Here is a 5,500-nt window from a genome sequence, read left to right as displayed (position 1 = left end):
GATATGATCCTGCGACCTCGTGCTTAATACTAAGCACAACGCCAAGGACACATAGCAACCACGGCGGGTCAAAGAGTGTTGTATTTTCGTCATGAGGTGTGTTTGATAACCATTCCCTAAGTGTCGATATAGGTTGTGACAGCGATTTGTGTCACAGCAACATTATTTCTAAGGCGGCAAATTACTGTTATGCAGCATGAACAATGCAAACAGCCAGCCTGTTTCTGTGTTAAATGGAGGCATGCAGTGTGTGCACACAATTATGTTCATTTTATCAGTTTTGTGAAATAAGCCTAAAACTGCATGCATGCATTTTCACTGGGAAATCTGTACCAGCACTTTCTTGTACCAAATTGTCTATGCACAGAAGTCTGTGCATTAGAAATAAATTTCAGGCAGTTACAGCATACAATTTCTTTTTCTTAATTAATAAAGGGGAAATCAGACATCCACCCGTTCATAGCAATTGATACAAAGGAAGCCCATACGGGTTCCTCGAAAGAAAAGCCTCAGAGTTGAAGAAAAATTCGTCCTGGCCCGGGACTCGAACCCGGGACCACCACCTTTCCGGGGCAGCCGCTCTACCATCTGAGCTAACCAGGCGGCTAGCAGATGGCAGGGCGAAGTCGAATTTGTCGACAACACACGAAGCAAAGACAAGTGTTTGACGTAGTAGTTCAGCAGAACTAAAGTCTGCAGAACATGTCTGAAGTGAGCTCCATCATCAGGGCAGTTAGGGCTCCCAAAAACATAAGTGCCAAAAATGTGGAGGCTCTTGGTATTCACAACACATATGAAGAACATGCCACAGCAGTGGTCACGCCTCAGACAGAACGTCTGAATTCGACAAAACAAGGAAAGGCCCTATTGCAAAAGGTGGGATATCCCTTGAGAGCGCAGTATGGCTGGGAAAAAACAGTTTCGCTACCCAGACAAACAAGAGAGAAAATTATAGTTTCACCAATCCCAAAGAATATGAGCACGGAACACCACCAAAGCAGGAAAGCGCAATCAAAGGCTTTACTAAAGAAGTATGAAAGAAATCCAGACATATACTACACAAATGCATGTAGAGTGGCAGCAGACAAATTCACAATAGTGGCCTTCAATCGGTTCACAGTGATAACAACCTCCATTCGTAACCCTTCAACCTGTACCATGGATGCAGCAGCCATAGCACTGGCCTTTCGAGGTGCAGACAGACAGACAGACAGACAAAGAACTTTAATGACAAGGTCCTGAGAAGCTTTGCCCTAGGGCAGAGCTTCGGGCTGCTCCCACGTGGGGACTGTTAGGCTGAGCCTAACTGCGGCATCGTGGGCTCTCTGGACAGCCTAAGTTTGACGTGCATATTCTGAACGTTAAGAGACAGGAAGATAGCGGTATGGATTAGAGAGAAAACGAGGACAGCCGATATTCTAATTGTCATTAAGTAAAATAAGTGGAGCTGGGCAGGCCATATAGTGGGTAGCCTAAGTTTGACGTGCATATTCTGAGCTCCGGATGGCAGAGCTCCCAAAAGAAACAATCTGCATTGGCTATGGTGTACCTCTAAGGCAGCATGCTGTTCGTTAATGACGGGTACCCTCCCATGCAAAACTCACAGAATTGAACCAGGTGGTAATTTGGTGCCCGGCGCATTCTGGACTCGAGGGAAATGAGAGGGCAGACCGACTGCTCGGGCAATAAGCATCCAAGCACTAGTCGGTCCTTTCAAGGAACCCTTCATTGACCCACGTGACACCTTCGAAAACCAGGAAAAAGAGAGACAAAAATACAGGCGTCCGCACCCCAACCTTATGGGAGAACAGGCCAGGGATTAGTGCTGTGTACAGACTAACACATACTTGTTGGGGGGCTAGTTGGTGCATGTTTCCAGAAGAGGGTTACAGTGCCGAAAAAACACAACACACAGCAAGCGAGACGCTGCTGTGTGTTGTGTTTTTTCGGCGCTGTAACCCTCTTCTGGAGACTAACACATATCTACGCCTACAAATACTCAGTAAGATACACTCTGCATTCTATGAAAGTATGTGTTCTTGGTGCGGGGAGCTGCCAACTCTTGCCCACGTAACATGAATGTATAAACTACAGACTCCAAATTCCAATTCGCCCCTTACGACGAAAGTGCCAAGTAACAGACAATGGAATGTTTGGCTTGCTAGTGAAGATGCAGAGAGCCAGAGAGCTCTTCTTGATCAAGCCCAGCAAACCACAGAGACCGGTGGAGCCCTGGACTGAGGGACGCACCGACCGCCCAAACCACTAAGAGAAATAAAGTTTATACTACTACTACTTGCCCTTAGTGCTATCAGCCATCAAGTTTACGTGCAATTACATATGAGCCACATGTCACTTGATTCACTCAGTTTCCATCTAGAAAATGCACTCTTTGTTGGAGGGCATGCATGATTGATTGTTTATGTGCAACATTTTTTTGCCACAGAAGGGCATGTAATATGGAAACCGACGTAATCATTAATACACTCTGCAGCAACTTGTTCTGAATTGAACTTTTAAAAATAAAGAGCAGTTTCAATAAATGACAACATGAGTTTGTTTTTTTTATCTCGCTGAGTAGTGTGCTACCGTCTGGGTTTTTTTTATTCCACGTGGTAGAGGTGTGTGGCTGTCATTGTATTGCTTTTAAGCTTCTGCAATAAGTGTGCTTCTGGCACCTGGGACAAATTCTCAAAGCAAATATGTTTCAGGTAATTGTGAATTCTATTCAAACATGACACACATATTGCTGTATTTGTCTTGGAAAATTTATTCAGGCAAGCAGCTTTTATAGCTTCAGTAAATTATTCATTGTGGCAAATTCAGCTGACCCTTTTCAAGACTAACCATTAATTTTACAGCAGTGGCTTTCTATAATTCTAGTATTCAGTGTGTATACTGCTTCTTTTCAGGTATGTTAACATCATACAAGTCTGCATTCCTAAGAACTTAAACAGCCAGAGGCCACATTGCAAAGACGGGGATCTGAGTATCAAGAAAAAAAAAATCGATAATGAAGGTAGCAAGAAGTACTCACAAGCAAATGTTTATTGTCAGAGGGATGCAAGAATAATACAGCCCATGCAGGGGGTGCATGAAAGCCAGATAATAGCCACAAAAAACAAAGCCTACTCATATGTCACAGCCATTTTAATCAAAAATACATTTAACTCCAGTGCATGCATAATGAAGCCTTGCTTTTTATGTCGATTTACTAGCATTACCACCCAGTACTGCTGTGCTCCTGAATGGTGGCTCACGTTTGCAGGCAGCAATAGGTGCAGCGACATCCATCATTCGTGCATCACTCATTTTGGACAATACACACCTTGCTGCAAGGAAAAGGAGCCACAGTATAGCTTTCTAACAATTCTTGGCAATTAGTTTGAGAGAGGCATTTCCAACCACACCAGACTAGACCGGCATTGCCTTGCATCATGCTCGACACAGGGAACGTAACTTCTTGCCCCCAAACCCAAAATTTCTGTTTACCTGGCATAAGATGATGTGCAGACAATCCTCACCTGCCCCCTGCCTTCCCCGCCCCCCCTACACATGTACAAAAATATTCCTGGCTACGGCACTGGTCCTTGTTACAAGAAATAGAAGTACAGATCCTTGCTCTCAATGTTCGCCAATCTGGAACACGATAAAATTGGCTAGGCAAAATAAAGAAGACACCAATGTTAACCTTCCAGCTGATATGAAGGATTGCTTCAAAATATGGAGGGGCATGTACCGAAGTAGCCAGTAATGCTGTTTGGTCTGCACTCCAGCCACGTATTATTTATCAGGCTCAGTTTTACTGGCTCTCACCGAAGCAGAAGGACCAGATTGAGATCATTATTCAGAATGGGATGAGGGCAATAGCTGCTCTCCCTCTGTTCACTCAAGAACATGCCCAGGTGAACACCATGGCAGCGTTGCTGATTCAATGGGAATGAGCATGTGAATTAAAGAGGTTGCATGTTGCAGTCACTTCTGATTGCATGGGTGCAAGAACAGACTTAAGGCTATGGCACGGCTGTACACTGATGTTCCTTTGGACCAATGTATTTTGTACAGACGCTGCTATTACAGGAGATGGAAGCATAGCATGAGTACTACCGTCTTTATAAAAATAAGGAATATACAATGGATGTCTGCAACTCTACTTGAGCTTCATACCATACATGATAAGACTCTGCAGAGTAGGGCTGGTACGCGATAGTCATACATGACACCAATGAGGCAGCCTCATTTTTATCAAACATCGCCCAAATACAGACACACACCAATTCCTTGAGTGTCATTTAACAGCTGAAGCAAGACAGTAAAGCCACATAGCTTTGTCAGACGATACACAAGCTTCACAACTACTCACTTTTAATGCTTGCTTACACTAGGTACAGGGACACATCTCTGGCCTTTTCAATGCCATGGCATATAACAAAGCACACGACAACATGAACGACATGTATCTACCTGCACCTCTTGTGCCAGGCTCACTTACCGTCTTTCTACCCCGGAAAGTTTGCTCTGATGTGACACATGCTTTTACACTCAAATTCGACAGCCTTTGCTGCATCAATTTTGCCAGCACTGTCAAGGACACAGTATTCTTAACTGCAATTTATCATCAGGAAATACGTAATTTTAATAATGTGAGAGCAGGCATTTTGACCGACTTATTATGAATGGAAAGAAATGTCACTGCTGCCTGAATGAAGAGAGTAATCTTCTGCAGTTGTAGAAAGTCAGTGTAGCTTCATGCAATGCTGTTTCACAGCAAGTTTGTACAAAGGATCATTACAGGCAGGGAATTATAGGCCTAATTGTGCTTTTCACTTGCTCTGAATGTGACCTTAAACAAAGCATTGTGTGTAAAAAGGGGAAATGTTCTTTGAAATGGAGCATCTATCACCAAGTAGAATTTTGCCTTTTGAGACTTTTTAGCATCCATGGTGGAGAGATTAAATTGCTAGTGTATCTCTATAAGTCATGCCTCTAAAGATGCACTTGGCGTTTAGGAAGGTAAATTTTTTTGACCAGGGAGGGACATGCGGAAAAAACTTTAGTGAGAGAAGCATCTGCAAGGTTGCCAGCCTGGACTCGGGCCACCCGGGCATTATGTGCGGTGAGGCATAGCCTTTCCACCGCTGCCCGGGCCCACTGGATAGCCCATAGTTGGTTGTGTAGTTCCGAGCTAGTCAGAGCACTTAGCCATCGCTCCTCGAGAAGGCCTGGTTCTATCTTGTCCTCTACATATACTGATCTGATCTGTGTGCACTTCCATAAGATGTGTGCCATGTCTGCGTGTTCGTGCTTGCAGAGCTTGCAGCTCGTGTCTGAGTATTGTGTTGAATTTAATCTGTTTAAATGTACTGGGTTTTGGAACGTTCTGATTTGCAACCTTCTCCAATCTGCTTCTTGAGACCTGTCGAGTTGTTTGCGGTGTTGTGGGTATGTTTCTCTTTGTTTCGTATAGTTTGTCAGTATGTCGTGGTACCTGACCAGTCTG

The sequence above is a fragment of the Dermacentor albipictus genome, unplaced genomic scaffold (assembly GCF_038994185.2).
Source record: "Dermacentor albipictus isolate Rhodes 1998 colony unplaced genomic scaffold, USDA_Dalb.pri_finalv2 scaffold_17, whole genome shotgun sequence".
NCBI classification, from domain to species: Eukaryota; Metazoa; Arthropoda; class Arachnida; order Ixodida; family Ixodidae; genus Dermacentor; species Dermacentor albipictus.
The sequence above is the reverse complement of the archived record's forward strand: the minus strand, read 5'-3'. Positions refer to the sequence as shown.